This window comes from Balaenoptera borealis, assembly GCF_965194805.1.
Source record: "Balaenoptera borealis genome assembly, chromosome: 5".
Taxonomy (NCBI): Eukaryota; Metazoa; Chordata; class Mammalia; order Artiodactyla; family Balaenopteridae; genus Balaenoptera; species Balaenoptera borealis.
The window spans coordinates 38,405,954-38,419,849 of record NC_138862.1 but is presented as its reverse complement, the minus strand read 5'-3'; the positions used below and the strand labels follow the sequence as shown (position 1 = coordinate 38,419,849).

General features: G+C 29.8%; 1 protein-coding gene and 1 long non-coding RNA gene across 5 annotated transcripts in view; both read right to left on the bottom strand.

The window, feature by feature from the left end:
* The window catches only part of CADM2 (cell adhesion molecule 2), a 1,026,782-nt gene that overhangs the window by 745,051 nt on the left and 267,835 nt on the right, over positions 1-13,896 (bottom strand). The gene's annotated exons all lie outside the window — the stretch shown is intronic.
* LOC309628921 overlaps positions 1-13,896 on the bottom strand; it is a 289,641-nt gene that overhangs the window by 271,942 nt on the left and 3,803 nt on the right. The gene's annotated exons all lie outside the window — the stretch shown is intronic.

Genomic DNA, 13,896 nt, shown 5'->3' with positions numbered 1-13,896 from the left:
CTTGTATTAGGAAAAGAAATAAAACATTATCTTAACATACGGGTTGGTACAAAATCTCAGAGTTGCACAATTTTGTGTTCCTAAGCTTGATAGCATTTTCACCTAATGACAAGGTCATTAAATTAGGTGGCATGATTTGCCTTTTTGAGCAGTCCGATTTTGAGAACCACTCCACAGTCAGCAGAAGGGGCAGATAGTAGAGCAGATAATGCTGGGTGTAGATGAGTTCTTTACAAAAGAGATAAAATTAGCTTCAATGATAGACATGGAGAGGATGGGTTCTGGAGTCAGATTCCTTGAGACAGAACAGTGTTTAACCCTCTGTGTCCATTTCCCTATTTAGAAGATGACAATAATAATAGTACCTACCTCAGAGTATGTGAGCATAGACTGAAGTAATATATATGAAGCACTAAGAATAATATCTGATAGGTGGTGAGCACCATGCAAGTATTATGTATTATCATTAAAGACATTAGTACATTAGCTGTCATGTTCTAATAATATTAGTTATTACGTTTAAAATCTCCACTTTGATGCAAAACACGATGCCAGCAAATTCTAGAGCATGTGGCATCCAATATTTGAATAAAATCCCACGTCCAGCTTGTTCTCACTTATCTATTCCTTCATTATTATTACAAAATTACTTGTTGGTGTCAAGTGATCAGTTTGAGCCTTGGGGATTTTAAAGATGACGTATGAAATTCCACTTTTCTTTGAGTATATCTCGAAATAACTGGTGGCATATGTTGCCATAAGCAATTCAAGTTGGTTTACAGCATTCATGATAAATTATATAAGCTGTAAACTATATCTGTCTTTGTTTGTTGGGTCAAGAAGAAAAAAAAAAAACAATCTTGAGATGCCGGGAGCTATGATCAGAACAATATTTGGCAACTTTTCTCATTATGGGCTAATTTGCTTACTCTAGAGAGTTGATGGGAAATGCTGGCCTTGTGACAAGGCAATTAAGAGTGTTAACATGACAAATTCCTGATATGCTAGTGGAATATATTGACCAATGTGGAAAACAAAGTATAAATTACCAGGAAAAGGTCATTCATGTTGACCTGATAATCGTTCCAACTCTATAGTTAAAGAATACTTTTTAAAAAGTCCTCCTAAGGTCTCTCACAATTTTTTGAGCACCTTTTATGTAAAATAACTGAGAATTATTTTTAAATATCAGAGGAGTAAAACTGCTATGGTGGTAACAAACTGTGGTTTTTCTGTCTTTATTTAAGAGGATAAATATAATAATTATTAGGGCTACCTATATCATTTTAAAGGATGCTATTCTTCAACTGGCTTTGTTTTCATATTTCTGTAATGAGCATTGAGCAAAGGAAGGACACTGGAAGTTGAGATGATACAGTATTTATGATAACACAGAGTTTTGCCTATGGGATTATTTAATTGCTTCAGCTAATTTTATTATGGTTATATTTTTACATTCAGTTTAGCAGTTTAAGAATAATATTGCCAGAAAGAACAGACAAGTTTGCCATATTGGTAAAAAAATTGATTGAAGTCTCTTTTCAGTATACATGGTTTCTTATCTATATGACCCATTTAAATGAAGATTTTTGTCTCTGTCATATTTTCGTCTCTGCAATTTTCAGGCTGGATCTGGAGAACACGGAGTATGTTATAATACATAGGAGAGTTTACCAGTGAAAAGATAATTCCGTGAAAGGAAGAGAGGTTTAGAGAATGGGACTACTTATTAATGAAATGGGTTAAAGTACCATTTTTGCTGAGAGGCAGGCAAGGTCAAAGTAGCTGACACAAATAATTGGTAAATAAAATGTTATTCAATAATAGCTACTTTTCTAAACAGAAAAGTGGAAGAAAATTCAATTTAGAATCTAATTGGACAACAGAGGCCAAAATAAATTCCTAAAAGAGGTAGGAATTAAATGTCAAAAATAAAATCACAAAAATTTGAATAAACTAGAACAAAGAGCTTTTTCTGTGTACTATAACATTAGAACTTCATAATAACCCTATACAATTAAAAGAACAACATAAGTAAATGCCCTTTCACATAAATACCTTTCTAGCACATTAGGAAATTCATCCCTAAATATGCTATTTTTATTTATTTGGATGAATTTGAATTCAACATACTTAATAAATAGCTTCCCACACAATTACTAAAACTCGGAATACACATAGATGAGAATTGTCAGAGATTCCATATGTATTTAGTATTATACAATCAACATAATCATCCATCTATTAAAATAGAGATCTTAGATTTAGAACAATAACATCATTCCAGTTTTATTATTTGTGTTTAAATTAGTATTTTTTATCCAATTTCATAGACGCCCAGAATATATACCTAGTACTATGAATTTAACATGATATATATCAATTAGTTTATTTTAGGCAATTTCTTTCATTCACAGAACATATTACATTAAACCATCTGAAAATACTGTTTTTGTAGTTCAAAATAGTTGAAGGTTGGCAATGTCATATGACTCTACCTAATATATGTGTATATACTTGCTCAATTTACATAGTTCTGTATTATTGTCCAGATTATAACATTATCATTCACAGACTCTTACATTTATTTTAAAGTATCTTTGAAAAGCATTAGTATTTTTATTCTTTATTTATATAGAGAAAAATAAAACACTACCTATTTTCCTCAATAAAATATTAGTAGGATTTTTTGCTGGTTACTTACCAAATAATGGTTTAAATAAACAGAATAGTATACCTTAAGCATAAAATAGTTTATTGCAATTTCATACTTATATATTGAAAAAGAGTTTCTGATAATTCAAGTAAATTCCATTTCCTATTGACTTTTAAGGGCAGGAGGTAGTTCAACTTTACTATTTGGGGCTTACTTAGATCAAGCTAGTGGAACTAAGAAAATTGTTTAAGGATGACTAAAATATTCATTAGTATTAGTGAATAAAAAGAAGAGGCAAATATGGTGATGCAAAATATACTTTAATATATAATAAATGTTTGGGATTTATAAACTGAAATAATTACCTACACCAGTAACAAAATACTGGTGAGTTAAAAATGTTCAGATGTAATAAGTTTATTTCATTTATATTGTTTTATAGGATTGTCAATATAATCATTATAGAATTCATTAGAAATTTAATGAGGATCCTTTATAAAGTTTCTCTATTTTTTTTTTTATGTTAACTTTCCTGTTCCACTGGAAAGTAAACTAAATGAGAATTACAGCCATTAACTCTGAATATATTAATCACAAATGTCTGTTTAATCTATTAAAATTTTTCAATTATCTCTTTGTACACTTCTAGAGGGACTGAGCAAATGAGATTAGGAAAGAAATTACAACAAATAGTAAATTTAAATTGTATTTTAAAAAATTTATGATGCTGTCTCTCTGTGTTTTATTCTATGTGAAAGTTGACCTATAACATTATTTTTGTTTCAAATGAGTCAAAAAATTTTTTTGCCAATGGACAAAGGGAAGGTATTCCTGCAATGTGAAAGAATACTGATTTAATACAATGTTTGGTAAATTAGTATGGACAGTATAAATATTGATTCAACTGTGATTTAACTAGATACTAAAGCCATCGAATTCCCTATGTATTTTAAATCCTAGTAACTGTTTTTCCCCCAGTTGCTTGAAAGTGGTGAGAATTGTTTTGCAAAAACATTATTTCAACTAGACAACTACTAGGAAAAAAAAAAAGTTAGGAATATTCTGGATGGGGCTAGCCAGTACGTTTTTTATATTCTTATTAGCCCACTTTATATTAAATATATCAGGTCATAGCTAAATAGTAGTCAAGTTTGAAAAATAGTAAAAATGCAGAACCTGATCTAAACATAAACCACAGCAATAGCTGAGTTTGGGGGCAGAAGACACTACCATATGAACATTTGATCTAATATAATTAAATCAACTACAAATGAAAACATTAAATTATAATAATATAAAGACATAAATTAAAAACAACAGTTTATTTTGTCTCACACTATAATATAGCAAGGAGTATTTATACTATGTAGTAACAAAGATTAAAGAGACATGATAAGAAATTTTTTCTTGAAGCTAAATCATTCCCCCACAAAAATTAAAGATTTATTCTTTTAATTCTAAAATATTTCCTGTTCAAAAATCAGGTTGCATAATTTTTACTGTTTTTTCATCCAGATTAAATTAAGCCTTCTCTATGATTGAACACAATTATGATGAGAAAGTTGATTTACTAAGTACACCAAAAAATGACATCAGATGTTTTCATTTAGGTCAATGGATATTTCCATGAAAAATTTTATTTATCACCAAACTATAGACCGTTAAGTAATTTTACTCTGGGTATTACTTCTATTCTATCCTTGATCCACTTCTAATTTAATTTTTGTGTTTGCCTAGCTCTCATCCTTATTTGGAGACAGTAAATATACAAACTTTTGGCCTAGTACAGTGGCATGCTCATAGTAGGCAGTTAATAAACATTCATGTAATGAATAAATATTTGTTAAATGAATAAATATGAATGTGAATAGTGTGGGAGTTCATAGGGGTATATGAGAGAAAATTCAGAAGGCAATTGTTCTGTATGCAACACAAGAAGATTATTTTCATTTGGTTTGAACATAAAGTTGCAATTAATATTAAAATATTTAAAATAATATTTATGATATTTTAGATTTCTGCTAGAAAACAGAATAATTCATAAACAAGTAATTGTAAAATATGATAGACTGAGGAATTTTCAAATGTTTAACAAGAGGACAGATTTCTATAAGGTTATATAGAGATGCATTATTGGTTGAATTTAATAATTTTTTTTTAAAATTTATTTTTAGCTGTGTTGCATCTTCATTTCTGCGCGTGGGCTTTCTCTAGTTGCGGCAAGCGGGGGCTACTCTTTGTTGTGGTGCGCGGGTTTCTCATTGCAGTGGTTTCTCTTGTTGCGGAGCATGGGCTCTAAGCATGCGGGCCTCAGTAGTTGTGGCTCACGGGCTCTAGAGCACAGGCTCAGTAGTTGTGGTGCATGGGCTCAGTAGTTGTGGCTCGTGGGCTCTAGAGCGCAGGCTCAGTAGTTGGGGCGCACGGGCTTAGCTGCTCCACGGCATGTGGGATCTTCCTGGACCAGGGCTTGAACCCGTGTCCCCTGCATTGGCAGGCAGACTCTTAACCACTGTGCCACCAGGGAAGTCCCAAACTTAATAATTCTAACGAATAAAACCAATGTTAAATGATTCATGTGTATCAAGAATCTTATATCTGTTTTACATAAGACACTGAACTAGCATCTCTGTTGTATCACTATAGTTTTATATTATAATACATGTTTGGCAAGTATTTGTTGAATTGAAATTAATTACAAATACATTTTCTTTCATTTTCAATTACTCATCATGATAAAGGAAGAAATAAAGTGCCTAAATCAGCATCAGCAAACATTTCAGAAATCTGACTTTGTCAAAGTTAAAATAAAACAAACATAATTCACACTATTCAAAGTGAATAGTTAATTTCTAAATAATTAGGAAATTGTATTATAAGGTTAAAGTTACTGAGCTAATTTATAATAATTCATAGAAAGATATCATTAAATCAAGTATAAAAATACGATTTTGTACATTTAAGTTTTTTTTTAGAAAAAGGAAAATTCTTGGAATTATTTTATAAGTGCTTGTTCAATGTAAAAACAAAATCTAGTACTCCAGACATCCTCTGTAAATTACATCCCAAGTCTTATTGTAGTTGAAACTGTTTACACTACACTTATAGTACTTTCAGTGTAAATAGAAAAAGATATTATTTATTCAACTATCTTATTTCAAACTTTGAGCATTAAATTCCCCATTCACTGATTTCAGAATAAATATTTTCTTTTGCTTTAGCAATGTGTAGGAAAATCTAACATAACACAGTACTTGTTCTATTGTAGATTTTTTGGTGTATCAATTACACTGAAATTAATATAATTTAATGTTTTTATATCTCTTCTCTATGCCCTTTTCAGAATATGACACAAATTAATCATGTTTTTAGACATGCCATTTATTCTATCATTTCTAGTATCATGTGTAGTTCCAATTGCAATAACAAGCTCATTATTAATTGTTATATCTTAACCATTTAAACTCAATTTCTTCATGTCAGGGAATTAAAAAGTCAGATCCTATTAAACATCAATATACCATGAAGAGATTAAAATATAAGTTAAATTGACTGCTTAACAAATCAATACAGGTATAAAACAAAACATCAATAAAGATACAAAGCTGTAGCAATACCTTTTTTTTCTCTCACACATACAAGCACCAATAAAAAATATAAACAAATTTCAGAACTCTAAAGGCAATTTAAAGTCAAAGTAACTGTCAGAAGTTTATTTTTCCTGAGTCTCTGACCGACAGAGTGAAGAATTGAACTCTTGCATTTCCTTCACAATATGTTCTGACTAAATTATCAGATGTATAGTCTGTTCAATCACTATAACTGTATTTTTGAAGGATGTTTACTAGAAATCTGGTTAACTTCTTACAAATTCTGAATTATTAATTAGGAAGAACCTAAAAAGGAAGAACCTTTCCTCCTCTGCTCACATCAGACAAGTTTATATTTTTCAGCTCTTCTGGAGATCATTTTTCATTCCAAATATCAAGTGTTAAATTACCCCTAATTTTAACATGTATCCTTTAGTATTATCGATTTTATTCAATACACCTTAACACCAGTGACAACTTTTGAGAAATTTGAAAAGTGGTGTTTAAAACACACACACACTAACCAAATCTATTTACATTAACAATCTTTAACCTTCACGTTGTATAATGCAAATGTAGAGGGAAAGCATGGACTTTGTAATGAGACAAATCTGGATTTTAATTCCCTCATCACCACTTACTAGCTAGGTGACTTCTGACTTTTAATTAACCACTGTGAGTCACTATTATCCACAGATGAGTTATTAACATCTCACTTGTTTGGCTCTTGGGAGGCTGAATATAATGCAATGCATGTAGCAGACTGTTTGGCACATGGTAGTTAATGTATTATAGCTAATATATTTATAAATAGTCATTTTTAATTGCAAGTGATTCACATGCCATCAAATTTGAGGAAGAAAGGTAGAAGTAATTGAAGTAATTGTAACAAGAATAGCAAAGAATCATTTACCCTTAAATGCTGATCAAATGGTCAGTTCCAAGGGAGACCACCTAGAGAGGCACACCTGTGGAAAGGTGGTGGGTGGAGAGGAAAGCCTCAGGCTGAATTCTCATTTAGCTGGTATTTAGTTGATTCTCCAACTGTTTTAGGGTTTTATTGCATGTTCTTGAATCCACAAAGCACTGATCCAGACTCAGGAAAAGCACTCTGGGATCATTTTTCTTTGATGGTTCACATGGCAACTTCATTATGGTTGCCTGGATTTCCCTAGTTATGTAGAGAATTGTCTAGTTTTCCTGGCAAGAATCCTGCTTGTAAAGAATCGTGTGAAAACAGCTATTGTATGACTTGAGACTAATACTACATTCCAGGTATTATTTTTGTCTTTCATAAAATAGATAAAAATATTAGGAATTTGGCCAATGTATATATTCATGGGGAAAAAAAAATCAAACTATACTATTTCTAGTCATCTTCCAAATTCCAAAACTTGGCTAGACTTTGTAAAGAATAATTAAAGCCTAATAATATTTTTTCTATAGTTTTCAAAATTTTAGCAAATTAATGCTTGGTAGCAGGATGTTGGTAAGTGTGGAAGTGAAGGACTTTTTCAACAAATAGATATAATGGATTCAATGACCTCAGAAACCTCTGACATCCTGAGGGTCCTATTAAAAGAGTTACTTAGGGATGGCAGCCTGCAGTGCAAAGAAACTAAATTGTATCTGAGGAGTTATACTTATATTTTGCTCTAAATCATAGCTTCAAAAATGAGAAATCATGGCTAATAAGAAATAATAGTTAAATTGTTATAAACATAACACAATATTCTGCAGAAATTATGTTTTCACAATCTTTTCTTTTTTGCAAGATTAATAAAAAACTGAAACAAAACTTTACAATTTTATCTAATATTATTTAAAGTCCAGCTGTCAAAGATAGATAAATAAAAAGATTTGTGTACTTAGTTTAAAGACATCAAACCAGAAGTTCAATCGATGCTTACTTTAAAACCTTTTACTGTGCAAGTTTTTTGGCTGAGGTTTTACCTCTCTTTATTTAAAAGGACCCAAGAGAGACATTATCCTTCAGTCAAGTACACAGCCCTTGTATGTTGCTGAAATTTTTGCCACACTATTTGTTATAATAAGCAAGAGACTGAAAAATTGGTCAGCATTATTAGCCATGTACCCAACCTTTTCATACGTAAAATGACTTTTATACATATTTAAAAGGAAATCCATATTTAGGGTAGGAGACTTTTTTTTAGCAACATAAAAGACTCAAAAGACTCAGATTATGACTCTTCAGTGTAGAAAATACTCTAAAATTTAGCTCTGATCTTTACCAATATTCAATTACTACAGTCCATTTTTCTGTAAGATGTTAGAGGAAGGAATGCACAATATGTTTGGGATTTAAGTAATCAATTTCATAAGTCTTTTAATATAAATATTTGCCTATTAAATACTTAAATAACAACAGCAGTGACAAAGAGGAGCACTGGATCTGATCTATCAGAATAAATTGTTATCTGAATTTTGTTCTGACAGTAACTAACCTGGGAAGAAAATATTATGCAAAGTACATGAAGAGGACAGTGGGCCTAGTCCAAGAAATTTTGATTCTAATATAACTGGGGATATTTCTTTTTTTCCTTCATTTATTATGGACAGGTCTCTACCAGATATATATTCACCTTGGTTTGAGGGGACATTAGTTATGGCTGAACACTCTGATTCCTCACTCCATCTGGACAATTTAATGAGCAGGCTCCCTTTTTCAACACCAAATGAGATAATGCATGCAAAATCACTTTGAAGAGCATAAAGTACTTTACAAATGAAAAGTATTATTACTTTGAGATAAGTAATTAGTGCTTTTAGTAATAAAGAAGTACCACTTGACGATATTAATATATGAGTGATAGTTCTTTAGAAATGACCTTCTAATCAGTTGGGCACATACATAGGTGAAAAGTAGAATAACTTAACTTATATTATCTTACATTCCTGATGAGAATTCAAGAAATTTTATAAGAACCAGACACATTAGATTATAAATATATATACTGCCTTGTATTTTTCACTGAACATCTAGAACTCTAGAAAATATTCATTAAACAAATCATTCATAAATATTTGTTAGTAACTATTTAAAATAAAATATGTGCAACGCTATTGAAATGCAGTAGAAATAATATATTTTAGGAAAAAGAGAAAACTTATCTGTTTAATTCAATTTACTTTTTTTTTTTTTAACTCAAAATGTCTCCAATTATATGTTTATTTGTGAATTTGTGTGACAGCACAACCCTATTTTTCTTTCTAACTGGGTACATTTCTTTTTTTAATTTTAGTCTGACTTATTAATGTCTCAATAAATCAATACATGAGTTATTTTCATTCATTTAAAATGTAATTTTGATTTCATATTTTGATTCTATTCTAAATAAAACAAGGTCATTTGTATGTAGTAATTTCAGGTCTTTTGAAGAGTTATAAGTAATGAATAGCATCACTAAAACAAAAAGAATGAAATAACCATATGAGAGTTGGAATAATATGATCACTAACAAAAATATTTTTTTGTGAATGAATATCTAGGATTTGAACTGTCAGAACTGGGATCTCTTACAAGCTCACTTAGGGTTTGACTCTATGATTAAAAAAAAATTTACAAGTGTATCTACAATGGCAAGATAATGTTAAAACCCAGGCACTGCCTGAGGTAAAGAATCAATTAAATGTTCAGAGGACTAAAAACCCAATATTGAACAATCCCTAGTGAGTTTTAATCTTTTCAAAATCTGTTCAATATTTTAAAATTTAATCATTTATAATGTCTTAAAGATATGTGATAATCCTTTTTAATTGAAATATAGTTGATATACAATGTTATGTTGGTTTCAGATGTACTACACAATGACATTTGCATACTTTGAAATGATCACCACAATAACTCTAGTAACCACCTGTCCCTAATACTGTAATACTAAGTTATTATGGTATTATAGACCATATTACTTATGTTCCATATTACAACCCCATGGTTTATTTATTTCATAACTAGAGGTTTGTACCTCTTAATCCTTTTTATCTATTTTGCTCCTCACCTTTCTCCCCTCCCCACTTACCCCTGGTACTCCTTTGTTCTTTGTATCTATGAGTTTGTTCTTATTTTGTTTGTTTTGATTTTTAGATTCCATATATAAGTGAGATTATATGTTATTTGTCTTTCTCTGACTTATTTCACTTAGCATAATATTATCTAGATACATCCATCTTGTCACAAAAGGCAAAACAACATTATTTTGATGGCTGAGTAATATTCCATTGTATATATATATACCACATCTTTTTTATCCATTCATCTATCCATGAGCACTAAGGTTGCTTCCAAATCTTGTCTATTGTAAATAATGCTGCAATGAACACTGAAGTGCATATATCTTTTCAAACTAGCATTTTTGTCTTCTTTAGGTAAATACCTAGAAGTGAAATTGCTGGATCACATGGCAGTACTTTTTTTTTTTTTTTGAGGAACTTCCACACTATTTTCCATAGTGTCTGCACCAATTTTTAATTCCACTAACAGTGAAAGAGGTTTACCTTTTCTTCAGATATGTAATAGTCAATAATAATACATGGTCAATGGACTTGAGACAATAAAGAAATATATATAAATATTTTGTAAAGCTGAGAAGTGAATTTCATGATGTTTCTTTAAACAATAAGTTTATATTTTCAGAATAAAATCAAGCTTTTTACGAAGTGGAGATTATATGTAAATACTGTTCTTTTTACCTCTCTGAAAACACAAACCTCCCCTATATGAAAAATAGAAACAAACAAACAACAACAACAAAACCCTGAGCAAATATAACAACAAAAAGAAATGCATACAACTTAACAGGAAAAAAAAAATGGAGAACTTAAATTGTATTAATTTGATTTCCTATAACATGTTTTTATCTAGGTAGTTAAGAAGTCCATGTAAAAAAAATTTTATACCTCAAAAGTTTACACTACTTCATGAAAATACTTAGAAAATCTTTATATAACGACTCTTCTGATTCCATATTTTATATAAGAAACATTCAAATTGAACTTCTGATTTCCTTAACTATACAAGAAATAGGATGCTTGACTAAGGGATGTTATCTTGAACATGCAGCTGTCCTATTATCATCAGCTGAATCACCTTTCACGAGATACTCAAAAGAAAGATCTAGAGAGGAAGATTGAATTATGAATAGTTTCAAGTAAATTTCTTGTATGCTAGCTCTGGATAGAGTACATGCCTTTAGCTTTTCCTTCACAGAATAAAATTCTCCAGAAATGTAAATTTTTAAAATTAATTAAACCATATACCCGAAAGAGATGAGAATATTATTTGGTTTATTTAAATTTGAAAATAAAAAAAATTGACTTTTTGATAATGTATACCTACCAAAAAATAAATATCTTTACCAGTTTTAGTGATATTATCTAGTGGTATAATTAACCTAAATTATTTTATCAACTAAGTTTTGTTGACCAACTGAACATTTAAACTATGATTATTGCCCATTCTTAAACAATAAAGAACATCAGTTGGTTGATATTATCCTAAGAGTCTATTTCATAAGCTAAGTACATTTTGAATGAAAATTGTATTTTCATTAGTGAAAATTATTTTAGGAATCTAAATTCTCCTGATTATTATACAACTTTAAGCTTTCTTTGAAAATATATGTGCCTAGTATAATTCTTTTCTCCAGAGTATTTCTTTTCATAAAGCCAGAACGTTCTCTGAAATCAAAGACTTATTCTGTATTTCCTCAACAATGAATGTCCTATCATTATCTAGGCTAATCTGCTTTTCAATATTCTCTTATTTTTCAAGCACTGGACTTTTGTTGATGTTACATGTAGGTCATACTCTCAAGTTTATTACGCTTAGTAAAATTTTATTGCTGCTTTTCTGTCAATCTCAAGAGTAAGTTAAATCTATACATTTATAATTAAACACATGAATGCCTAAGAACTAATTCTCAAATAATAAAAGGGGTTCAATTACAACACTTATTTTACTTTTCTATATGCTCAGAAGTTATGCTACTTCATCTAATTTTGATGCTTTAACCCCAAATGTTTATGAATAAATATTGTGATAACACTGAAATGATGACAAATTTCAAAATAATAGATATGTATATCTCCCAAAACAAAATCTTTTCTACTAGGTATCCTAGCAGACTGAGAAAATGAGCAGAATTTTGAAGCAGCTCAATCTCAGAAGAACTAACCTGGTAATTTTGCCCCATTGAGAATGCTGTACCAAACTCAGAGACAGGTTCCCTATCAGAAGCATCCCTAGATACATTTTGTCATATTAATTGCCTCCAAAATCAGAGCCATTAACCTAGTCTGATGAGATTGAATATGTTACTGATGTTATTGATTGAATATGTTATTGGTTTAATTAAATATTTTAGGGACGATAACCATTATGTCAAAAGTTGGGATATGGCAGCACAAATACACATTTTGTTGAAGTAATTTCTATGACCTTTACAGATAATTTTCACAAACTAATAAATACATAACCCTATCATAAAGAGATCATTTCAAGAAATAGCCTTTTTCATGTTAAAAAAAATTATCAAGCCAAGAAACACCAAGTCATAAATATAAACATAGAGATAAGTAATATCTAGTGCCCCTCTAGCTACTTCCATGTATAACAATATATTCAATAAAACAACAATATTAAAACGTTATTTAAACTTGTATCTAAAATATTTATCATCATACTGCACTTAAATTTGTTAGCAAAACTAATATCACATTTTATGAATGCTAGTAAACCAGAGGCAGACAAAGAAAAGAAGAAAAAATTCCTTACAAAATGGTATCATGCAATCAGGTCAGAAATCTCATCCATCCACACTATAAAGATACTTTCTCTGGAATATGTTCTTTAAATAATATAATTTATTAATGCTATAATCAAATCTTAAAGGAACGATTACTTTAATTTTTTAAAGTAGATTTCTACCTCATAAATTTCAATGTGCAATAATAACCTCCATGAATAGAATTAATATTTAATAAAGAAGCCTTCCCTGACATTTGAATTTCACTGTAAAAGCTGTTTTCTTTTTTAAAATGATTTTTGAAGAGTCACTTATTTAAAATATTTTGAATATCTTAGACCAAATCAGTATTTGTTGAAAAATGATGACAAAAGAAAATAATTCCCTAATTGTACAAAAACTCCTTTAATAAAATAATCACAAAAGTTTTTCTCATAGAATTTTAAGAATAGAATGATTCATTCATTTTCTCTTAAAATCTTGTTCTTAAACATTGTCACTGTTAAGTGTATTTCATTTGGTCTATATTTAATATTACATTGGTTAAAAAATGAGATCCATCGTATGTGTAAGATTAAAAATCTAAATTCTAAAGGTTTTTTGATAATGCAATCTTTATTTCTAGACTTAATATAATTTTATTTTTCACAATTTTTATACACTCTTCAGTGTTAATAGGTGAAACAGTCAAAATCACTTCTCCATTTATATTTTAAAAAAATCTTCCATCTGAGGTAATATCCACTGACACTAGCTATGTCAGAGCAAGTCATTGGCATTCAAATATAAAGCACTGATTTTCTTATGTGCTAGGTCAGAATGACACAATTATAAAACTAAACAAGAAAATATTCCCTGGTGTCATGTGTCTAACTTCAAATAGCTTTTA